Here is a 26,444-nt window from a genome sequence, read left to right as displayed (position 1 = left end):
GCTCAAGAAACAGAATTTGAAGAAATAGATTGACACAATTATGAAACTATCTCATTGAATATGAGTAAATTATGATAAATAGGAAAGTAATTGAATTCAATTGGATGGTTTATAATATAATAAAAGTATAAGTGAATAATTTATGCTTGTAAATGCAGCTATACACAATGTGAAACCCATATCTTAAATTCTTTGAAACTTGTCACCGCTATCATAATCCTCACGATGTAATTATCTTTAATCACAAGTTCACTAATCACCTCCCCAAACAGTGAAACAATATCTTTTATTTTTATTTATTTTTATTTATTTATTTATGATAGTCAGAGAGAGAGAGAGAGAGGCAGAGACATAGGCAGAGGGAGAAGCAGGCTCCATGCACCGGGAGCCTGATGTGGGATTCGATCCCGGGTCTCCAGGATCGTGCCCCGGGCCAAAGGCAGGCGCCAAACCGCTGCGCCACCCAGGGATCCCGAAACAATATCTTAAAGGTCGATTTATTCTTCCCACAGTTATGTTCATTTTGTTTCTGGATGAGACACACTTACTTACCTTTGGATTACTGAAACATGAATATGAGTTAACTACTATCAACTATTTTTATATTAGAATGTCAAAGTATGGATGAAGAAACACAAAAAAGGAGATAAGTCATTAATATATTTATAAATATGTACATATTAAAATAAGACAGAAATATGACCATTAAAGTCCTCATTTCTGCAACTAGTCACAAAATTATAACTTATTTATGGTATTTATGATTGTAATTCTTCATTTATATTTCTTTTGTCATGATCTGTGAACCCAGTTGGCCCTGGTTCCCTGCCTAATTGGATCACCTAAGTATTCCTTCCTGATGGCTCTTGATCATGAGCAAAACTGCCTGTCTGGGTAGTGTTCCACTCAACATTATCATACAAGTAGGCTCAGGATACACTTTGGATTCCAAACGAATTTCTTCTTATCTCCAAAGGATAGAAGGAATATAATTCCCCCACTCCCCTTGGCCTGTATAAATCCTTTCCTTGCCTAATAGTAATAGTGAGAGGAGCCATCTCATTTCTACCCTTTGATTCCTGGTCCTATGAATCCCAGCTGTGGTAGAGACAAACTTTGTATTGGCCACTGATTCCTTTTTTTTTTTTTTTTTTTTTTTTTAGCAGGGCAAAACATTACCCTCATTCTGCCCCTATAACTGACTCTTGAAAGGTCATTCCACCATACCTTCAGGCCAGCGGCTTCAGCCTGATTCAGAATATAGTGAAATCCTTGGATGTAATGACCATGGGCCCATTTTTTTTTTTTAAACTTTATTTACTGCAAAATGACTTCCTCAGAAACAATGCTGTGTGGCAGAAAATGAAAATCCCTAACCAGGCAAAATTTCTATTTAAGTGAGAAAAAAGTTCTGCCACTTCTGTAATCAAAGTTCCCACGTGTGACTTACGTACCAGCTGATATCAGCTGATACCCTAGGAAATGATGCCACATTAGTGTGTTCAGAGTTGATCTTTGTTTGACTTCTTCGTTCTCAACAGAAGGACATCAACCTTGGTCAGGGAAAGTCCAGTTTGCTGAGTTCATGAATAAGTTCCATCATTGTCAACATAGTCACTTTGTTTTTAAGCTGAATGGACAAGCCTAAATGTGAAATGGATGGCTGTCTGATATCCACACTATGGGGTTTCTTAAACATCTGATTCTTAAGTTCTATTTCTACTTTCGGCTGTCTGATCTGTCTTTGAACAACTTCAATCATATGAACCTGAAGTGTCCAAGAATAAAAACTTGGTCTTTGTAAGAGTTCTCAATGAGGCCTGGGAAAATATTCAGTGTATCCTAAAAATTATCCTTTTCTCATTCATTCAAACTTGCAAATGGAGAGGAATATAAATTCTGCATAGAGTTTTTAAACATATTTTATTTTAAAAAAAAGTGAGGCAGGTTGGCAGCTGTGGCATTATCATAATTTGCTAACACACTAGTGCATTATGAATTAACTAATGCTCACGAGTTTCAATTTAAGTATAGATTTTGTTTTAGTTTTAGATTTTACCTTGATTTTCAGGTACTTTAGATTTTAGCTTTAGTGTCTAGACTTCAGATATTTTCCTGGTGTTTAGTGATGTATTCAGTTAGAAAAATGTTAAGTTTACTGTCTATGAAAGATAATTACTTGGATTATAGAATCAATCAACTGTGAAAATTAATGGTTTTATCTTCAAACATATCTGGGGCCTTTTTACTGTTTTTTGTTATACCTGCATGCATAGAGATTTTCTATTCACAAATTTGAAGTCTCATGAAATTAATCTTCTGAAATAATTACTATTTCTCTTGAATGCTATCAAGTGGTGATTAGTGAATAATTTTACAAAATTATTGTATTCACAGATTTTCTCCTTTTGGTGAGAGGGTCATATCAAAATTTTAAATATTGTTTTTAAAGCAGAAGTTTCAACAGTGAAAGGAATTTAAGTCCTGTGTAAATGTGAATGAACATAGGTCATTGTTAAATTATTAAAATTACTAAATTGCTAAAACACATAGAGGAAGAGTGAAACCATTGAGCAAAGCCATTTGCATTTGTTGCTATGACAGGGAAACTTTGCTAAAAATTTATGTCAAAAGGAGGAAAACGCTAAGATACACCAATCCTCAACTTGAAAGTCCACACCATGTTACTTTTCATTTTCATTTAGCAAATGTTGAATTTCAACTTTTAATAATTACCTGCTTGTATGAAAACTGCACATATTATGATTGGCGTACAATTGCTTCCTGTTCTCAAAGACATTTTCGGTGTTACATCTGGATTTGCTATCTGGCAAAAGGAACTATGGAGGTGTAATTGAGTTTATGGACTTTAAACTAGAGATACTCTCATTACCTAATCACCTGTGTAATCACAAGTGTCCTTAGGAAAGGAAGAGTGAGGGAAAAGGGTAGGTCAGAGACATTCAACTATGGAAGAGGAGATTTGAAACATCAGAGGGATTAAGTTTTTTGCTGATTTTGAAGATGGAGGAAGGTCACCATGAGTCAAGAAATTCAAGCGGCTTCTACTAACAGGACTTGGCCCTCAGCTGGCAGGAAGAAAATGGGGCCCAGAGCCTTACAAACTGGGAGAGGTGAATTCTGCTAACTACCTGAAAAAGCAAGTAAATAGATTCTCCCTCAGAGCTTCCAGAATGGAAATCACCCCTGCTAACACCTTGGTTTCAGCCTTGTGATAACTGTGTCAGATATCTGACCTACAAAACTGTAAATTAATAAATCTGTGTTGCTTATACGCCACTTGAGTAATTTGTTATGGCAGCAAGAGAAAATAAATACATATATTTATATCATTTTCACTTTGGCTGGAGGCATAAACAGGCATGTTACTTTCTGTATTAATCTTTATTCTCTGTATATTCCTTGCCTCTTCTCTGGTAAATGATATTCAATTCTCCTCACAGTACTATGGTGACATGGAGGAATTTTGTTCCTCTATTTTCAACTGCATTTGTTTTTAAATGTCATCAAATCATATTTAACCTATTAACCAAAATAGGTTTGTGTTTTTTTTTTTTTTTTGAGAAATTGTTTTTCCACAGATAGCAGGTTTACTAGTGAAATACATGTTTGTTAGTTAATAGTTATATCCTTTGACTTCCACGCATTTTATTTATTTCATCTACATTCATGTGTGCAGCACACCTGGAAGATTAAAACAAACACAATCTAATAAATAAAGAAGGAAAAAGCAGCAAGATGTTGAAAAGAATTGTAAATGTAGTCTATGGTACATAGATACAGAGAAAACAGTTTTCAAGAGATCTGCGATGGAAAATGTGACTTTAACCCTGATTTAAAAAAAAAAAAATAGAGGGGTCCATGGGTGGCTCAGTTGATTGAGCACAGACTCTTGGCTTTTGGCTCAGGTCATGATTTCCCAGGTTGTAAGATTCGTCCCCATGTTGGGCTCTGCACTCAACGAGGAGTCTGCTTGAGATTCTCTCCCTCTGCCCCCCCCCCGTTTTCTCTCTCAATCTCTCTAATAAAATAAATCTTGATGAAAAAAAGAGAAAGATTTCAAGATTCAAAAACAGAAAAACAAACAAAACATCCAAAGTCACAGCTGTCTACAGGCAGAATTTGAGAAAGCCACCAGCTACCAAGAGGGCATGTTTCCCTATTCAGAAATGGTCAAGATCGTTTATGGAAACAGAATAGGAGAGTAGAGGCAAGAGCTGTGGAAGACTAAGGACAGGGGAGCTACTTTCCAAGAGTAATTTTGGACCTAAGAAAGAAACAATATCTGTCCTCAATGCAGAAGGACCTGGTAACATTTGCCTAGTAAGATTTCAGAATTGCTCTGAATTAGAAATCAGCACGTTGGGGATCCCAGGGTGGCTCAGTGGTTAGCACCTGCCTTCAGCTCAGGGTGTGATCCTGGAGACCCTGGGGTCAAGTCCCACATTGGGCTCCCTGCATGGAGCCTGCTTATCCCTCTGCCTGTGTCTCTGCCTCTCTCTCTCTGTCTCTCATGAATGAATAAATAAAATCTTTAAAAATAAATAAATATATAAATGAGCAAATAATGTTAACAAAATAAATTAGCACACATCATATATTCTTTAACTTTAAAATATAATGTCTATTATTATCCTGTACTTGTACCACCAATGTACTTTTTTATAAATGTTTATGAGTGTTTTAGAGGGGGTGCAGAAAATTCATTCATAAATTTATAGATCAAGAGAATCTACCATCAGACCTGATTGGTATCATGATATCCTGGACTTTGAGCTGAATGCTAAGATCACCTGTGCAATCACAAGTGTCCTTAGGATTGACAGGCTCAGTCATGTCACTTATTTTTTTGGTCCATGGGATGATAGACCATGTACTGTATTGTGCATATGCAAATAAGCTTGTTATCTCGATCTTCTAAATTATCATGAGGAGAGGACTACATGGGAGAGACTTGAATCCAAGCCACAGCTAGCAGTCCAATCCCAACCAACCTGCAGCAATGACAATGATAAATAAATGCTTCTGTTAATGGCCACTGAGTTTTGGAATGTTCTTCTATGTATGATTATTGGGACAATCGAAGATTAATACGAGCACAGAACCTCAACTCCACGTTATTTATTTGAGTTTACAGTTTCACAGCTTGACTATGTTGGTTAAGGACTTGCCCATAGTTACAAATGTAAAGCCTAAATGGAAACCTAGGAAATCTGACATTTGAGCCACAATATTAATTAATACACTGTACTAATTTAAATCCAAGATCCCAAGTGAAACCCTGCCCCCTGACTCAGTATAATCCTGATGAGCAATGGTATAGGATAAGATCTGGTTTCTACATAAAGTTGCATTTAATAAAACTAAAGCATGACCCAAAGATGTCACATTAAATGGTTGGCTAGTCATTAGGTTTTCTTAAAGAATTGATCAGGAGTTTTATACAATATAGTCATATATAGTAGGTTTACAAGAAAAACTTCAAATCATCACATCTCCTCCAAATTTTATATTTATTGATGCAGTTGTATGTCTCCAGGTCTGTAGTATCCATGTTTGTTTGTTTCCTTGTTTTCATTGTACCTGTGGTCCTTGTTCAGTCCCTTCTTCATTACATTAAGTGGTGACCATAAATGATCTTTCTGGTTGTAATTACAATTTGCTGACCATACTTGGTCACATTAGATTGCTGGAAATAAATAAAATTCTAGGTCCATTTTCCTCTCTTGAGAGAAACCTACTGAACCCCTGGTACATGCATTTTCTTTTCTTGCATAACAAAATCCATAAACAAATCCTAAAGGAGAATTTCTGACTAGAACTCTCTATAGCCAGTTGTAGCAGATTTATTTTATTTTTACACTTAACTATATTGATAAAATTAACTTCTTTAGTAATCTCCACCATCTTCAGTTCTCTCTTTAGAGATAGGAGCTGTCATCAGTAAAATCTATGATGTTCTAAACATTTCTCTGTATCTTTAGGTATATACACATACAATTGCAATACCTTTTAGAATGTTGGAATGTATGTGTGTGTGAGTTTGTATATAACAGGGATAATATTATTGTTCTACCTTCAAATTTGGTTTTGATTCCTAAAAATAAGCTTACAAATCTCTTTACCTAGGCATGTATAATTCCACTTCTTTATTTATAATGGCAGCAAGGTATTTTGTAGTATGGATGTACAGTAATTTATATAAATTTATTTATTGATATAATTATTTAAAAATTTTATTAGAGACATTGAGGAAATTAATATCCTTGTATATCACCTAGAGGTAGCATTACAGGGCCAAAATATTTGTACTCCCAAAGATTATATTAATTTACACACACATATGGTCAATTTATTTTTCCAGATTGCCCTGGGGGATAACTGTTGAAATGTTCATACACATTTATCTCACAAAATAAGCATTAAGTTGACAATCTAAATACATATATAATCTAAATCACTGAAGAAGAAAATAAATGTTTTCCTAATTGTTCCATAACTTTCAAGATCTCTCTTCTACCAAAGAGTTAACGTTTCACATTTTAATGAAGAATAGCACTAGTTTCATTTCTCTAGTCCCTTATAGTAGCACACTTTTTAAAAGTCTTTTGTGAAATACTTAATCTTCTGGTAGTCATGATTTTACTAAAGCAGAGACTGGTGACTAAAAATATTAGCAATAAGGACCTGAATTGATTTTTAGCTTTAGTGTACTTCCCAGTTATCCTTTATTTGAGAGAGTGCAATTTCTGTTGGTAATACTGTTTGTTTATTCTATATAGTAAATAATAATAACTTGTCAGGTTTCCTTGTATCATATCATAATTTTAAGTAAATATTTGTTGTTAAATACACACACATGATTTTAAAAATCGTGACATCATAATAAAAGGTATAGGTCCTTTAATTGTCCTGTATTACAAGTGAATAAGCTGAGGTACAGGGGTTCACTAAACTTTCAGATGGTAAGTGGTGGACTGGTTGCTAAGCTTGAACTTCTAAACAACGATTAAATATACCATATAACATAGAATATTGTAGTCTTTAGTGGATATATCAAATATCTAATAAATAAAAGACTTTTTGATATCATTTGCCATGAAACTGACTTTAAATGCAGGTAAAGAAATTGGCAAGTAATTAAAGATCACAGATTAATAGATCTTCATGCTAATAGAATGTTTTCTAAGCATATTAAATCAGTTTGTTCATTTATGTTGTTCTAACACGTTCTTCCAAACAAGAGAGAAGAAAACGCTTACGGTACTCTTTCAAATAATTTGAAATCAGATGTTTTTGGTGGTAGCAGATTAAATTATACTTGTTCTAAAAGGTAAAGAAATTTGTAAAATGTACATGATTTTTCTGAAGCTATTATAGTCAAGCCTATATATTTCCTCATCTTGGAAAAGTTAAATGTGATTTGAAAAATACTAGCTAAAAAATAGAGAAATTGCCTTCAGAATCATTCGACTCTACAATCCTGTGATCCCAGAATGGTTCTATTCCAGATCCTACATTAGTTCCAGTTTTATTTTTAAATAGCAAACAAACATAAACTATGGTATTGCATTACCACATGCCTCATTTTTTTTTAACCTCAAATCTATTTCTGATTGATGTTAAGATTTTTTTTTGTCAAGAATAATAAAAAGCAATTCTATGATTGTTTCCTAATCTATACTTCTTTCATAGCGTAATTGTGACTGGCAATATTAGATTCATTGGCATATTGAAAGTGAGCCATTTAAAATGTTTTAAAGCAGAAGAAAAATCAATAAATCTTGATTAAGATATACTGCTAGGAAATTATTCTGTTCAGCTTTTACCTTTTGAAGTAGATCCAGGACAGATGTATGGTATATTAAAATATATGTCTTAATTTACTCTGTTTATGCTTAGTGCCTTTCTATAAGAAGGAAAACAGTGGTGCTTGCCTCATTTTACTTATGAATGTCAAAATACTCATGAATGTTTTACTTGCGGAATGCCACAAAGCAAGATGTGCACATTCCCATTGTCCCAGATCATTAAACTGAGCAAACCATGCATATCGCTGAAACACTTCTGAGGAAAGTGAAAGAGGTGGCATTAAACCTTGATGCCCTTAGGAGACATAACTTAGCCAGTCTCAAATCACCCAGCTACAACAAGACCCATTCGTATTAAGGAGAAATTTGCAAAGAAACCCATACTGAATTCATGTATGAGAAAATATAATCATTGTGTTATTTTTCCCAATATAACCAATTTCTTACTATCACAATCTGGATCTTGCTGCCTGTGCATATTAGAGTTCTAATGTCTGTAATATTAAGTCATAAAAATGGATTTATTTGCAACTGAGAAATGTCTGACTGATTTTTATATACTTTTCTTGTAAATATAAAACATTAAATTTGCTTTTTTTTTAAATCTCTGTAAGTGTACAATGCAGTGGTATTAATTACATCCACAATGTTGTGTAACCATCACCACTCTTTATTTTCCAAGTAGCCAACCCAAATGAAAATTATGTACCCATTAAGATATAGGGGTATAGTTTTTGAAACATTCTATGAGGCTATTGAAGCAGGAAACAGATCTAAGTGGAAGGATTGTATGTTTATAACAAACATAAGGGAAAAATAGACTAGAAAAATAAAATAATCATTGATTGCCTATGGTAGTGGAATAACTAGTCTATTTTACTTTTCGAAACTTTGGTAATTAAGTTTTCCCAGCCTGTGGAGCCTGGGTGGTTCAGTTGATTAAGGTCTGTCTTGGGCTCAGGTCATGGGATCCTGGAATGTGGGTCTCCTTGCTCAGTGAGAGCCTAATTCTTCCCCTGCTTGTGCTCTCTGTGTCAAATAAATAAATAAAATGTTAAAAAAAATTCCCCAGCCTTGCTGAGACATAATTGACATAATATTGTGTAAGTTTAAGGTGTAATGTGTTGATTTGATTCACATATATTGCAAAATGATTACCACCATAGTGTTAGCCAACACCTCCATCACATCAATTACCATTTTTATAGTGAAAACATTAAAATATAATCTTTTAGCAACTTTCAAGCATATATTAGAGTTTTACTAACTATAAACATTATGTTATATATTAGATCCTCAGAGCTCATTCACCTTATACCTGGAAGTTTGTCACCTTCGAACAACATCTCACCATTTCTCCCACTGCCAAGTCCCTGGTAACCACAATTCTACTTTCTGTTTCTAAGAGTTCAGCATTTTTAGGTTATGTACATACGTGATATCATACCATATTTGTCCTTTTCTGACTTTTTTTTACCTCACATAATATCCCCAAGTTTCATCCATATGGTTGCAAATTTGGCCCTTCTACTGGCTGAATACTATTCCATAACGTATATATACCATATCTTCTTTATCTATTCATCTGTTGACAGACATTTAACTGGTTTCTATATCCTGGCTATTTGAAATTTCTGCAATGAACATTGGGGTGTAAATATTTCTTCAAGATTTTGTTTTCATTTCCTTTGGATATATATCAAAAAGTGGAACTGCAAGATCCTATGGGAGTTCTATTTTAAATTTTTTGAGGAATGTCAGTAGTGTTTTCCATAGTGGTTGTAACCAATTTACACTCCCACCAACAGTGCAAAAGGATTTGTTACCTTTTCTCTGTGTCCTCACCAACATTCATCTCTTATCTTTTTGATGACAGTCATTCTAACAGGCATGAGGTGATACCTAATTGTAGTTTTCTTTTGTATTCCCTGATGATTAATGATGTCCAGCACCCTTGCTTGTACGTGTTGACCATTTATATGTCTTCTTTGGAATTTACTTCCACTGCTCATTTTTCAATTGGTTTATTGATTGATTGATTGATTGACTATTGAGTTGTATGTGTTCTTTACATATTTTGCATATTAATCCCTTATCAGATATATGATTTGCAGATATTTTATTCTGGAGGTTACTTTTTCTTTTGTTGGTTGTTTCTTTTGTTGTACAACATTTTGTAGTTTGATATAGTTCCACACTTTTTGTCTTTGTTTTTGTTGCTCGTGCTTTTCTGTTGTATAAAAAGATTATTATTTACAAATCCTATCTGGGGTTCAAATTGTTTTAGGTTTTGTATGGATATTTTTTGAGATAGGCATTAGATACATTGAGTTACTACAGTTTATCCAATTTTTTCTTGTGCACATTTGGATTATTCTCTGGTTTTATTTTTGTAATTATAAACAATACTGCTTTGAAAAAAAATTGTGTGTGATGGTAGATGTTAGCTAGACTAACTGTGGTGATCATTTCACAATATATATATGTATTAAGTCATCATGTTGTACACCTAAAACTGATGTTACCAGTGTCTTACCTTTACTGGTGTGCTATGTTTTCATGGTTTAATGTTACTAATTAGTGTCCCTTCAGTTCTGATTGAAAAACTCATTTCAGGATTTTTTTATAAGGTAGATTTAGTGGTGATGAATTTCCCCAGTCTTTATTATGGTAAGTCCTTATCTCACTTTTATTTCATAGGATGACTTTGCTGGGTAAAGTAGTTTTGGTTGACATTCTCTTTCTTCCAACACCTTGCTTATACCACCCCTTCTCTCCTGTCCTGCAAAATCTCTGCCAAGAAATCTGCTAATAACATTATGGAGTTCCCTGGTATGAGATCTTTTTCTTCTCTTGCTGCTTTTAAAACTCTCTATCTTTGTGTTTTTATATTTTTATCTATCTTGGAGAATATTGTTTAATATTGAAATTTTGGAGTGACTTAGTGATTTCACGAGCATTGGTGTCCAGATTTCTCACCAGTTTTGGGAAATTCCCAGTGTTTCTTATACTGAACTTTTTACACCTCCCCTCTCTCTTCTTCTAGGGATCCAATGATGCATACACTATTTCTCTCAATGATAGTCCATAAATCTGGTATGCATTCCCTAATCCTTTCCATTCCTTTTTCTTTTTGCTTCTCTGGTTGGATAATTACAACTGCTCTGTTTTATAGATCATTAATTCTCTCCTTCGTTTGGTCAAGTTGGCTGTTGAGGCTCTCTCTTGAGTTCTTCAGTTCATTCATTGTGTTCTTCAGCTCCAATATTGCTGTCTGATTCTCTTTATTATTTTCAATCTCTCTGCTGAACTTCTTATTTTCATGTATTCTTTTTCTGATACTGTTAAATTGTTTACCCGTACTCTCTTGTAGTTCTCTGAGCATATTTAGATCAATTGGTTTGACTTTTTGTCAAGCAATTTCTGGATACAGATTTCTTTGGGTTCAGTACTGCAGGTTTACCATATTCCTTTGGTGGAGTCATGTTTCCCTGATTCTTCATGATCCCTGTATACTTGTTTAGGTGTCTGCCCATTTGAAGAAGTAGGCACCTCTTCCAGACTTTTTGGGCTAACTTCAATAAGGGAAGATTTTCACCTGTGAGTAAGGACCCACTAGGAGGATCTGTGACTTCAATTCTGGTGGTGCAGAACACTTGGTGTCCTACAAGCAAGAGTCAGAGTCTCTTTGGCTCAAGTTGCTGGGATCTACAACCTCAAAACTATGATTCTTGGAGAACACTTTGGTGGGGCCACAGAGTCTTTGCAGACAAGGGCCCTGGGTACTCAGCCATGCATCCAGGTCCAGCAGTGAGGGCCCAAAACAAGCAGCTGTGGTGGCCAGACCTGGTGGTGTGCACACACTCATCTGTGGGGGTCGCTTGCAGGTGCCTACGTTGGGGCAGGGACTGGTTGGTTGTTAGACATGTACATGGAGGCCATGTGCTGGCAGCAATGGCAGAGTCAACTGAGAACTCACTGCCAAAGAGACACTGACTTTCTGTGTGCTCTCCTATGGCTGCACAACCCCCACCCACCACCCATCACAACTCCCCGTGTACATACTACTTTGGAGTCCGATGGCAAGAGGCAGGCCAGGGGCCTGCAAATGCACAGCTTAAGGGATAAGCTAAAGGTCAGCTGAGTGGGACAGGACAGGGACAGAAAAGCAGGCCTCATCCAGGCCCACAAGTAGCTCTGAAGGCCCCAGCTGTCTGAGTTCTCCCCTGCGGCCACACACTCTCCCCTCAGGTGTGTCTACTGCAAGGGAAGCAAGTGATAGATGTCAGACTGGTGGGGTAAAAGTGCACAGTTGGAAGGCTATGCCTGAGCACATGCATGGCTGCGGGTGCCAGATGTGGGGACATCTCGCACTTGAGCAGGCACAGAGGCCTGAGCTGGCTATTGTTGCAGTTCCTGGACTCCAGGAGGATATGAAAGGAGAAAAGGACAGACTTAGGAGGCTCCCATCAGGAAATGCAAATACCTGCTAGACAAACTGGGTGACACCTGCAGTAGGTCTGTGGCAGCGTGATGCTAAGTGCCATTTCCATCAGTGGCCACATCTGCCAGATTTGCCTGCACAGCAGGTCTTCGTGAACCGTGACTGCCCGGGCCATGGCTGCAATTAGTAGTCCCTTCTTTCTTCCTTGTTCCTGGCTGTCTCAGCTTTGCTCGGCTGGGTGAGGTGGAACTGAAGGGAGTCCTTTGTGTGGTGCCTGGAATGTCTGGAGAAGCTGGTCACTGGTCAGCATTCCTACTCCTGGTGAAGGGAATTCTTTGGAGCCAGGAAATTCCCTCTTGGTGCTGAAGGGTGCCTGCTGGGGGATGCAGTGATGCAGGCAAAAATGGAGCTGTCTTTTCTTCTTGTGTGATTAGTCCCAGGGTTTTTTATTCCATGTGTCACTAAAAATTCTCAAGCAGACTCCAGGCCTATCCCAGAGCTGTTCCTGCTCACGGGTAGCTGTCTCATTGCTGATCTTTGTTGCAGGAAGAAGGTTGGGGTCTCCTGTGTCTCCACGTTGGTGACCTCAGTCCCATTCCAATTAGTTTTATTATATGTAATTTTTTGGTCTCTAAGCATACTAGGAAACTAGAAGTGTACTGAAATGCTAAGTGAAAAAGCTTAGCTTATGAAGTTAATAGTTTTTTGAAAAGTTGTATGTAAAATAACACTAGAGTTTGTCAGTGTTTGGAAGTATCTTAAAGATTCAAAAAAATTTTGTTTTGACTTGCAAATCTCAAGCACAGACTTATAAATTTGCCTAGAATAATTTTTTACTTGGAGAGAGATTCTTTTTGCACTAAAATGCAGAAAGGACTTAGCACGGAGTTGAAAATGTCTACCATTTACATTAAAAACATTGTTTAAACTGAAAATCTTTCTGCAAGTGGATAACCACCAAACATGCACTTTAATTTAATTATGAGACTGCCCTTTGCAAACAAGTAATTGGTCATATTTCCCTATAATTTAAAAATATCTGCTCAGTGAACAAACACTAATGTGTGAATAAAGAGACCACCATTCACAAATGGAACCAGGTAATTGCCAGCCTAGATGTATGATTTAAATGAAATACATTATTGGCCTTCCTCATATTTTGCCTCCAGACTCTGGGATAGGAGCATTTCTACTTTGAAAATAAAATAATAAAAAAAAAAGGAAAAGAAAATAATCAAAAGTTACTAAATGCTTTAGAGGTGGGTAAATGTTCTAATGGTTAAATTATTTGTGTTTATTCCCCAGATGAATAAATTTCTTTATACATATGATAGAACACACATGAGCCTGATCTTTTGTAAAGTTTAGCAAGGATAATTGAATTTAAAAAATCTTTCCCCTAGTGTCATAGAGGCTGTATACATATTATTCGTCAACATTTTTTCCCTATTGGAAGGAGCTCAACAATATTTTATTTTTATTTTCTTTTAGTGAACAATGAAGAAACATGGGTTATGGGACACCTGGGTGGCTCAGTGGTTGGGTGTCTGCCTTGGGCCCAGGGTGTGATCCCGGGGTCCTGGGATCGAGTCCCACATCCGGCTCCCTGCATGGAGGCTGCTTCTTCCTCTGCCTCTCTCTCTGTCTCTCTGTCTCTCTGTCTCTCTCTCTGTGTGTGTTTCATGAATAAATAAATGAAATCTTAAAAAAAAGGAAACATGGGTTATAATGAAATTTACTATACCGAACACATGCAGCTAATACGTTTGAATTGCTCCATCCTTGCATTTAAATCAATTGCTTCGTGTCTTTCTTCAAGAATGAACCTAAAGGAGAACAGATATATCATCTAGAATAAGACATTATCAGTTGATTATGGCCATTCTCAATCCCTTTCACTAGAAAACGTTGCTGAAAGAAGAAAGTCATATTTTGGCACATCCAGACTAGAGACATGATATTCCTCAAGTGTGAACAAAGAGAACATGTGTAGTTATTAAGATTAAGCATTAAAGTTTAATACTGGGAGAAGAAGCCATATATGACTTACAATAAATCCTTGAAAAAATGGAGAATCCAAAATGTCTACTGTTTACATGAAAAAGATTATTTAAGCTGAAAAGACACATATTTTGGTAACCGGAAAGAATTCAGATACAGTTCATTGTCTAATTGTAAATCCTACCACTTCTAGGCAGAAGTTGGAAGGGCGGTTACAAAGACTCATTAAGTAAATTGTAGAAAAAAGAACTTTATAACACGTTTTTTAAAAAAGACTTTTGTTTGCGTATCGAGATGCAATGTGAGTATACATTTTTATCCTATTATAGAGGAACAATAATAGTAACAAGCTCACACGGATCAACAGATTTGTGTTTCTTAGAGCAATAGGAATCGTGTTTATAGATATTATCTGAACATTAAAGAAAACTGAAGGATTGTTTTAACCCATCTCAATGGTCCTAGGGAGAAGTAGAAAAACAACGAGAAACTATTTTACAGTTTTTCCCATGATGTTATAAAGCCTTAGTGCTCCATTATTAAAGTTTAGCCTAACGTAACCTAGAATATATAGACATCATTAAGCATTTCTGAAGGATTAAAAATTATAGAATCTTGACAATTTGTCATATTTATCTCCCAAATGGTACATCCTTCACCCCTGTGTGTTTTTAACCTTGTTTCACATGGAGGAAGTCTTAACAATATCCATTGCAATACAGTCGACCGTTCTCTCTTTCCAGACAGAGATCTAAAAGAGTTTAAATACCCTGATGGCATCCTGCCAGGAATTAGCTGCAGGTAGAAAGGTAGAGGGAATAAAAAAAGTAAACAAAGTGTCACCCCACTGAGAGAGCTGCTCCAAGCTAGATAATAAAGACAGCAGGTTTATATGCTGGTTTTTCTTCAGGGAAAGAATGTTGGACAGTTTCCTGTTGATTGATTTTCTAAATCTTTCCCTTTCATGTTCAATCTTTCCACAGTCTTTGCTGCTGTTTCTACTGTTCTTTCAAGTAAGGAGTTTGATTCCCAGCAGTGCTAATATCGGTTTCTTCCTGGACAAGAAAGTTATGAAAATCTTAAAGCCAATGAAATGGAATTTTTACATCATCCATTTATGTGACAAGTTTATTATTGCCTTTGAAAATTGTTTTATTGAGTTTCGTTGGAGTCATCTTGTAGTAGTAGACAATGAAAAAATAGCTTAACAATTCAATGTTTTATAATAAAAAAGAAGTATAAGGAATTTTTTAAAGTATTTATTAATTTATTTAATTTTAGAGAATGAGAGAAGGAGCACAAGCTGGAGAGGCAGAGGGAGAGAGAGAATCTTAAGCAGACTCTGCACTAAGCACTGAGCCCAACATGGGGGCTCAACCTCACGACCCTGAGATTATAACCTGACTGAAACCAAGAGTCTGATATGTAACCAACATCTCATCCCAGTGTCCCAGGAAAAGGAATTTTACTGTGGGTTCTTTATGCCAAAGAAAAGAGTTCATGTGAGGAATTCATGAAAGCCTGGATTCAGCTCTTTTAGAGTGACTTTTTCCATCTTCTGTGCTATACAAGCCAGTGATAAACATAGGAGTTACCATGGGGCGCAGGGAAGATTTGTTTGAGCCCAATAACATGGCTTCTATCACTTTAATTCACAAAACGTATTCTTTCCAGTCTTTCATTCTTTCCTGAAAATCTCCTTCCCTGCAAAATGAGAGCTCTTCCTACTAATGAATATGTGAAAACTGCTCATCAGTTTCCTCTGATGTTTGCATTCAAATGACTCTGGTCTTAGTTTTCCAGCTCCTTCTTTAAGATGATTGTGTTGTCCCTGAAGACATCTCATGATTTTTAATATCACTTCATCTGAGGCTAGAGAAAGCCCCTTGGAAGGGTACTTTTGTTTCTGTTACCTGGATGAAGAACTTGCAAAATAAGATGCTGGGGAGAGAGCTGGCTTTAATATCAGCCTTTCATGGCCAATGTCTAGTTGCAGAATCTGCCTCCTAGCCTCGGTAGCCCTTAAGAAAACTAAGAAGGCCATGATGAAAGAATTAGAAACTATATCTTATTTATATTCATTTTAAAATATGCTTAAAGTCAATGTTAATATAACGCATTTACATGTGTAAAAGTATGTGTTTTGTTGTTGTTGGATTTTTTTTTTTTCCTTTTCTTTCTTTTTTGTTTTGGTTGGTTGAGAAAATGGGCACTAGAGATAAAGAAAGGTGCTTTCAAGTTAATATAAACTATCAATTCATATCTGTAAGCATTACCCACAATAATCCCCCAATACTAGCCTATTTAACATAAAAGTAGAGTTTGTCAAAAAAAGGAAGTGTGGAATTTCTAGGTCTAATATGAACTACTTCAGTATTTCTCCTACCCACCCAGACCCTCACCTCTACACTAGGCCCGGGGAGAAGCAAGAGTGCACCCCTGGCTCTGTGGCAGCCTCCACACTTGGTGTATGAAGAACAAGGCAGGAAAGAGTTGCCTGCAAGTCAAGTGGCACAATTGAGATACAGCTGGGCTCAAATAATTTTGATGGGACTCTTCCTTGGAAAGCAGCCAGCCAGGGTGGGAAACTTCATCAATTCAGTATACTGCTCTAGGATGAATTGAATGAATATGGTCAGGGAGTTTTTGCCTAACACTGCAGCATGTCAGGGAACTCTGAGGCACAGAAGACCCTGGAGGAATCTAAAAATTCACAAATTCATCCCAAGATAATTCAAAATTTCAATACTTGCCATGCAGAGCAGGGACAGCTAAAAGGGGATTACCTACAGTGTGAGCTGTTAGCTATCCCCTGTATAAGCTTTCTATTCTACCTGTAACAAATTACCTCAGACCCAGTAGCTTAAAGCAACTCATATTTGTTGTCTTATAGTTATGTAGGTTAGAAATCCCTGTGGATTTCACTCTACTAAAACCAAGTTGTCAACAGACCCTATTTCATTCTGGAGGCTCCAGGAAAGAATCTCTTTTCTTGGTCATTCAGGCATTGGCAAAATTCAGTTCCATTCACATAGAAGACCAAGTTCCCTCTTTCCTTTCCAGCAGTCTGCTGGAGGTAGCCCATATATCCCCAAAGTCTCTCTCTCAGTCTGTTTCTAGGAGTACCCTCCATCTCAGAACAAGGAACTGGGCATAAAACCCTTATTTCATTGCCTTATATCTGACCTTTCTTTAAGGCATCTCTGATCACAGCTGGAAAAGCTTCTCTTCTTTTAAAGGCCCTTGTGATGATTAATGGCACCCACTCAAACAATCTAGGATAATCTCATGCATAATTTGTAACCTCAGTCACTCAGCAAAATACCTTTTGTGAGGTAAGGCCCACTGTCATGGGTTCTAGGGAATCTGTAAGTGGATATCTGTAGGAAATCATTATTCTGTTTACCACACCCATCTTTTATTATTTCCTTTCTTTCTTTCAACTCTAAAAGAGCCATCTTAATGGCTCTTAATCTTAATCTTAATCTCTGCCGATGGAGAAAATTATAGTACAAGAGTAAGTCCTGCTAGTCAGGCACTACTGGTCCCAGAATCTCAGTTGACTAAATTGAAGAGACAGGGGAAATTGTGAATTGGATATAAGATTGGAGTTTAACTTTGGACTGGAAAAAACCTTGGCTTGAAGTAACTTTAGCTGGACTGAAAGCTATCAGTTATGCCCAAAATGACTTCAAGGAAGTGGGAAGACATGATTTGAGCTACCTGCTTGAAAACCAAAGCTAGAGAAAAATCCTCTTCTATTTGTATATCAGAGTGAATTCAACCCAATCAATGAACCAGTTGCAAATATTTCAATGTTTTTTGTCATTTTATTATAATATTAGTGGTATGGTTATTTAGAAATGGCAAAGAACATATCCTCATCTGTAATAGGTTTGTTGTTCCCTTGTGCTGGGGTTGCAGTGATGGGGAAAAAAGAATCTTTGCTCTTGATCATCTGACAGCCAAATTCAATTATATTTTGATGTAAAGTTTTAAAAAATCTGTTAATAAAATATGATAATAATGAATATTAATTATCTGCTTTTTGTTCCTGGAATTAGACAATTACTTTAGGTTTACTCTTATGTTTAATTAACCTCACAATTTTTTTTTTTTAAGATTTTATTTTATTCATGAGGGATACAGAGAGAGATGCAGAGACAAAGAGGGAGTCGCAGGGTCCCTGATGTGGGACTTGATCCCAGGACCCTGGTATCATGACCTGAACCAAAGACAGACAGACACTCAACCACTGAGCCATTCAGGTGTCTGTAAACAATGAATTTAAATTAGAGGTCATTAACATGAACAAATCTGGAAACAACCCTTAATTTTTTTAAATTAGAAAAAATTAATAAGTGGTCAAAGAAAAAAATCACAGGGGAAAGAAAATATGTCATATTGAATGATAATGGAAGGAAAAATTAAAAGTTAGTGAAATGATCTTATCTTAGGTCTTGAAATAAAAAGATTAGTGGGATGTAGCTAAAGCAGTGATGAAGAGGAAACTAGCTTTAAGTGTTCAGTTAAAAACATTTTTTTAAAGCTTAAAATCAACATGTAGATTTCCATCCATAGAAAAGAGAGGGAGAGGGATCCCTGGGTGGCGCAGCAGTTTGGCGCCTGCCTTTGGCCCAGGGCGCGATCCTGGAGACCGGGGATCGAATCCCACATCGGGCTCCCGGTGCATGGAGCCTGCTTCTCCCTCTGCCTATGTCTCTGCCTCTCTCTCTTTCTCTCTCTGTGTGACTATCATAAATAAATAAATAAATAAATAAATAAATAAATAAATAAATAAATAAATAAGAAAAGAGAGGGAGAAAAAAATTAGTCCAAAGTAATTAGAAAAAAAATAATTGAAATAAAGAAATAATAATGAAATTGAGAAAGATAAATATAGAGAAAAAAATTTAAACTCAAAATTGGTTCTTTGAAAGGTTAAAATAATTTATTAGCATATAGAGAGGCTAAACAATTTTTAAAAGAAGCAAAATATGTATGAATAATATCAAAATGAGAAAGACATATTATACATATCTTATAAACATTTGAAGAAAAGTACAAAACAACTAGACTGTTGAATTGTTCAAATGCATTTTAATAAATGATTCTATAATCAAAAATGTCGAAACAGAAAATGAATTAAAAACAAAACCATTAAGCTCCCATGATTTCACCGAGGATTCTACTAAACATTTAAGAAAGAAGAAAATATTAGTCCTACTGAAACTTTCAAAAACTGATGATAAAACACCCTTCACCCTATTTTATGAGACTAAGTACAGGATAACTATGATATCAAAATCTAAAGAAGAATTTACAAGAACAGAAAATTACACACAAAAAGAATCCATTATAAAACTAGATGGAAAAGTTCTTCACAAAGTGTTAGCAATCCATATACAGCAATATATTAAAAGTATAATGCACCATGACCAAATGGGACTTATTCTAGGAAATTACATTTTAACGTTTGAAATTAAGTTTAAAAATTCACTATATTGACAGAATAAAGAAAAAAAATGATCCGAAATTATTTCAAAAGGTAAAGGAAAAATATTTAAGAAAATTCAATATCTCTCCATAATTAGGAAAATAATTCAGAATATTATGAAGAGAAACATCTGTAAAGACAGATGTACACACTACAGTGTGTACCTTTTTGGCAGTTCTTATAAAGTGAAAAACACAACTATCTTATGACCTTGTGATTTCACTTCAGTGTATCTACCCAAGGGAAATAACATGCCCACAATAATACTTGTACAAGTGTTCAAAGTAACAAAGTAACTTTCCTCATAAGTCTCCAAACTAAATATACCAATTACTTCCCATGAGACTAGATATGCAATGAGATTACAGTCATACAATTGTATACCCCCAACAATACAAAGAAAATCAAGCTAGTACTAATAAATGCAACACTGTGGATAAGTTTCAAAAATATTACTATTTTTTTTTAGATTCTACATGTGAGATCATACTTTGTCTTTCTCTGACTTATTTCACTTAGCATAATGCCCTCATGGCCCATTCATGTTGCAAATGTCAAGATTTCCTTCCTTTTATGGTTAAATAATATTCCATTATATTTTTATACTACATTTTCTTTATCTATTGGTCCATCAGTGAATTCTTATGCTGTGTTCATTTCTTAGCTACTGTAAATAATGCTGCAATGAACATGGAGGTGGATACATCTTTTCAAGTAAGTATTTTAAATTCCTTCAGATAAATATCTTAAAATGGAATTGCTAGGTCATTTGGCTTTTCTATTTTTAGTTTATTTAGGAAATTCCATACTGTTTTCATAGTAGCTGTACCAATGTACATTCCCACTAACAGTGCACTAGTGATCCCTCTTCTCATCCTCACCAACACTTGCTATTTCTTGATCTCACTTACATTACAGGTGGAATCTAAAAAAATAAAAAAATAAAAATAAATTTAAAAAAAAGAACAGAGTAAAAAAAAAGGAACTTAAAAACAGAGAATTAATTGGTGAAGGTTTGGGTGTGAATAAGATGGGTGAAGGGGATCAGAAGGAACAAATCCCTTCTAAAATAATTAAGTCTTGGGGATGTCATATACAGCATAGTAACTCTAATTAATAATAATTTGAAGGTTTGAGAATTGTTATGAGATTAGATCTTAAAAGTTCTCATCACAGGAAAAATAATTGTAATGATGTGTGGTGACGGATGTTAATAAGACTTATTATGATAATCATTTTGCAATATTTGCAAATATCGAATTATTATGTTGTACACCTGAAACCAGTGTGTTTATATGTTAATTGTATCTCAATGAGAAAAACATGATTTTTATCAAAAAAAAAGGCTAATTAAAAAATAAGTCCATACTTAGGATTTTACTTATATGAAGTGAAAGAAGAGACAAAAAGACATGGTGAATAAAATCAAAGCATTTAATTTTTTATCTGGTGAGGATTTACTAAAAAAGGAGTTTGTTTTCAGGAGAAAAATAATCATATTTAGAAACATGTGGAAAATGGAGGACAGGAGTGAGATCATGAACAGTATTATTCAAGCAGAATTGTCCTACCTCCAAATCCTGCTCTGCCAAACCCCAGAATACTGGTAACCAACATTGAAGATTATACCTAGAAGAAATCAAAGAGATAACTTATTCGATGTACATATTTATTAATTGATTTACTTATTGTTTGCTTATAAAACTCAAACACGGCAGGGAAAAGATATACAGATTAAATGCATTTTGCTCAGCCAAAGGATATCATGGATGAGGGTATGTGTATCAAACCTAGAAAACAACTAAAACAGACTGAGGCAGCATAAAGGAGTATTTGAGGAGTTTTATCTTTTAGAGAAAATGATATTAATTTATTATTTGTCAGGTATGATTTGGTGAGGCACAAGGGTTGGGAAAAGATAATTAAAAACAAAATCTCCTCCCAATCCATAAAACCTCTCCCTAAGACTAGAAGAGAAAGAAAACAAGTTTATTATTGAATAAGCCCTGGACTAGAATGCGATGTGCATCACAGGCTAAGACAGAAAGAAATCCCACCCTTTTATATACCCAAGAAGATGCAAACCATTACATACATGTCCTTAAGTGAGAGAACTTGACAGAACCATTTGTCACAAACAGTTCATACTAAATTCACTTGGTATTTGGAGTGACCATCTGTGTTAGTTAATTGGCTTTCTCCACATGAAAAATAAGCTTCTACATCTTTAGGAAAGAATGTAGTTTTGCAACTTGGAAGCCAGGCATCTGCTGAAGTGAGGCTCCTACCCACCCACATGAACTAGGAGACAGGGGCTCCATCTACTTTGATGCTTATGTTTCAAAAAAGATGGTTCCCAGTTCCTTGAGAAAGACATTTTTGAGTAATAAAGCTTCTAAAAGGTTTATTTAGTTTTTGGAAAAAAGGCTAAAAACATTTCAAGAGACAAAGAATCTATAATTACACACATTTTAATGTAAATTATTTAGGGAAAGGGTGAGTGAAGTCAAATACCTTCCCTTAATTTCAACAAGCAGAATTAAGCTTCTTTTTGAAAAATTTTATCTGCTCTTACACAAGACTCCTCTGCCTTCTTTTCCCCCAATTTTTGACTTTTTCAAGTATTATTAGGTAATGTTCTGATTAAAAATTAAAATATAGCATAAGTAAAATCACATTTCTCATTCTTTACTCAATAGTTTTTAAATGCATTTAATATAAACAATCCAAAATTTTAGCATGTTCAACAGAACTTCATCTTTGTCTCTTCCTATATTTACAATCTTGCCTCACTGCACTTTCCCTTTATCTCGCTAGCTTTCAACCATGTTAATTCAAATTTTATTTTATTATTTTATTTTATTTTGTAATTTATACAATTTTGCAAGTAATTTACTTACCCACTTTTTCTCCAAATGGAATTCTCTTTCTCCCACTCCTCATCTGGAGAGCTCATATTCACCCTCAAGCTTAGATTTCTCTGGCTCCAATTAACTTAGATCACTCTGCTGTACTCTTTCAGGCTACCTTGTTTTTCTTACTTTGCACTCATCTCCCAAAAGAGTACTTCAGTTATTGTGGGTATTCAGTTAATGTTTGTAATGTGCATAGTTTTTAATGTACATATTTTTTTAAAGATTTTATTTATTTATTCATGAGACAGAGAGACAGAGACACAGGCAGAGGGAGAAGCAGGCTCCCCGTGGGGAGCCGGATGTGGGATTCCATCCCAGTACCCTTGGATCACGACCTGAGCCGCAGGCAGACTCTGCTCAACCACTGAGCCACCCAAGCATCCCCAATGTACATATTTTTTAAGAAAATGGTTACAACCTAACTCTGATCAAAATACCTAAGTCGTCATTAGGTTAAAATGCCAGAAAAGGAGATGAAGAAGAAGAAGAAGAAGAAGAAGAAGAAGGAGAAGGAGAAGGAGAAGGAGAAGGAGAAGGAGAAGGAGAAGGAGAAGAAGAAGAAGGAGGAGGAGGAGGAGGAGGAGGAGGAGGAGGAGGAGGAGGAGGAAGGGGGAAGGCGGAGGGGCGGGAGAGGGAGAAGGGGGAGGGGAGGGGAGGGGGAGAAGAAAGAGAAGAAGAAATCAGAACCCATTTAATCATTAACTACTTTGATTTAGCATGTGTCTAAACTTGTCTATAACATCACAACTTGCATAATTTATCAAGTAATTATATAAAGGCACATGAAATATAAGCTATTAATTAAAATTTAATATGGAATTTAAATGAAATAGTTAAGCAGGCAGTTAATTGCATGGAATTCATTGGGGACATCAAAATTGTTTTAATAGACTTATAGTATCCGTGATTAGATCAATTAGTCTATCCAATATCTATTTAAAATTACTTTGCCATTGAGCTTTATTGAGGTAAAATTGTCAAGTTTTCAAATTTTACAAAAGTCTCCTCAATATTCTGAAACAAATGGAACTTGATATAAACAACACCTGGGTCTCAGTAGCATAAAGCAAAGCTTAAAATGCAGCAAGGATGCAAAATACGGAACCACCCAAATCGAGGTGACTTCACATTTTATAACCAGCCACCTTCCTCCCAATGGCCAATACAGTGTTTCAATAAAGAGTCTCGTCATGAGAGAAAAGACTTTTTATTGAAAGGGACACGCTAGAAAAAAAATACCATAGTGAATATATTTTTCTTACAATCTGCTGGATATTGTGATCTAGATGAAGAAAGAGAGGGAGACATAGTTTGACTTTTCGCTCATTTGAATTTGTATGATGGAATAAAACAGGCCTTTTCGTGAAGTTATAAAATAAATTTGAAAATAATCTCTGATAACAATCCCTTCAAAATAAATTTGGTTCAGAATTAAGAGGCAGTCATCCCTGCCCACCAAATATTTTAATGGTTGCTATGATTATTTTTGTCAGTATTATTATGTCCTAATGGAATTCATCGTTAATACAGCTATATGAAATAATCTATAAAGCTATAATTTATTTAACTCCTACAATATGCTAGGGCACTTTATGATAGATACATATATACATAGATGACAAATAAATAGCTCTGGATAAATGAATGGATTTATAGAATTCTTTCCAATTTTAAAAATGATGAAATTGAAGTGCAGAAATTTTGAATTACCACAGATGCATAGCAAGGAACTGGGAAAAGGTAACTGGAACTCAGAACACTCTGAATTCCAAAATCCATTTTTTTTCACCACTTACACACAAAGGCACAGGTGGTAAAACAATCAAAACCACCACTTTTTAAAATGTAACTCCATTATTAACAAAGACCCCTAGGTCCTACAGTTTTTCTAATATATGATAATATTTTGATTAGAATAAAATATTCACATCACTGATCATAAAATATATTCATTGCTCAGAGCAAAATTATAATGAGAATAGGGATTTTCAAACTTGATTACTGATTAAGTTGTGCATTGAAGAGCTTTCCTAATTATTCCAGGAATTTTTCCTGCTTATTTATTTGTATCTGATTTCTCCATGTTTAGAAAAATGTATTGACTCATTCTTTCTCATTAAATTTGAAGGGTGAGTCCTGATTGGAACTCTCATTTTCCTGAGGAGATCAGAGAAGTTACGTAATTTGCCCAAGATTACATAGTTCCAAGGGGGCAGAATTAAGGTTAACGCATGTCTATCTGACTCAAAACACAAATCAAAATTGATTGTCACCATCCTACATTGTCAAAAAATTGCATGGAATAAATACCATAGTACTATTGGCAGTGTTGATTCCAAGACTTCCTCTTCCAATTTTTAGTCACTATAGCATATCAATATCTTAATTAAATCCCTTCCTTTCCAGACTTGCTAGTTGATGGACTACTGAATAACAGTATCAATAAGTGGATCCTGGTCAAATTGTTAAAACAGATATGAATGTTTATATTCACCCACAACTTGGGTAATATACTGGCCAATCAGTGAGCCCCAATATGAAAAGTTTTGTCAGACACCATAGATTATCTGCCAAATAGCTATTCCTTATCATCTTCCAAATAGATTCTCAATTTGGGCATCCAGCTCCACAGGGTAACTCAAAATTATCTAATTCAGTCATAATTATCTTACCCCTTTATGTAGTGTTTGGTCTAAGAGCGAGTTTGATCTATTTCTCACAATAGAAATATTTACGTATTAGAAAAGAAATCGATGTAAGGGGAAAAAAGTCTTATGCAGCCACATTGCAAAAATAAAAATAGGCATTTTTATACACTGAGCTCGGCAGAATAGAGAGATGGGAAGAATTTGTATCCCCGAACCCCCTGTCACATATGCACCACCAATATCCCTAGCTTTCTTGTCAAGTTGCTATGCTTCAAGGCAATTTTATCCAGAAGCAGTCTTCATTCATACTCAAGCTTATTAGGTAGGGAGAACAAATGAATAAATTGCCTTTGCATTTTCAAGAGATCACTAATCAAAACTGCAAATTTTTTTCAATACTAATTGTAATAATCTGTTGTTTCTGGAAATACAGTAACTAACAATAAAGACAAACCGCTTCCCTTATGTTTTTACATTTTAGGGGATACCAGAAAATAAACAACTAAGGTGAGTGACATGAATAAAATTAAGCGGGAAAATGAAAGGGAGTGCTTGGAGAGGTTGGTTTCAGTATAGACTTTAGATTACTCACTGGAAAGATAACATTTGAACAAAGAACTGGTACAAAATATGTAGGTAATTGGGTGAAGGACATTTCAGTCAGCAGGGAAAGCAAGCGCAAAGGTCTTAAGGAGCAGAATTGCCTGTCATATTCACAGAAATGAAGGGGTCTAGTGTGGACAGAAGAGTACCAGGGAAAATAGTAGGCGATGGAGTCAGAAATGGTGCAGAGAGCAGTGAGGGAATATACAGGTCATCTAAAGAAACCGGTCTTTATTCAGAAGGATAAATGAGGACACTAGGGAACTTTGAGCAAAGGAATGATATAGTCTGTGATATATAACAAGATAATCTTGACTGAATTAAGAATAGAATGAGAGCGATGAAGTGAGAAGCAGAGAGGCCAGGTCAGAATATTGCAGTAAACAAGGGAAGAGGCAACCCCTTCAACTGAGTCTCACACAACTAAAGAGATACGAATATTCTTATACGTGAACTTTAAAAGGATTTTTTGATAAAATTTGGAGAAGAGATCAGCGAAAGCGT

General features: G+C 35.4%; 1 long non-coding RNA gene across 2 annotated transcripts in view; it reads right to left on the bottom strand.

Moving 5' to 3' along the window:
- Positions 1–20,631: 20,631 nt before the first annotated feature.
- LOC140631635 (uncharacterized) overlaps positions 20,632–26,444 on the bottom strand; it is a 112,819-nt gene continuing 107,006 nt past the window's right edge. Inside the window, exons 6-7 of one of the 2 annotated variants that reach the window (XR_012029163.1) lie at positions 21,346–21,403; positions 20,632–20,699 (exon numbers count right to left, since the gene is read on the bottom strand). This is a non-coding gene — a long non-coding RNA (uncharacterized lncRNA). The remainder of the gene's footprint in view (positions 20,700–21,345; positions 21,404–26,444) is intronic. The other variant, XR_012029164.1, reaches the window with a different exon arrangement.

Source organism: Canis lupus, chromosome 4 (assembly GCF_048164855.1).
Source record: "Canis lupus baileyi chromosome 4, mCanLup2.hap1, whole genome shotgun sequence".
In the NCBI taxonomy this organism is placed as follows: domain Eukaryota; kingdom Metazoa; phylum Chordata; class Mammalia; order Carnivora; family Canidae; genus Canis; species Canis lupus.
Note: the sequence above shows the minus strand (reverse complement) of the source record. Positions and strands in the feature narration are given on the sequence as shown.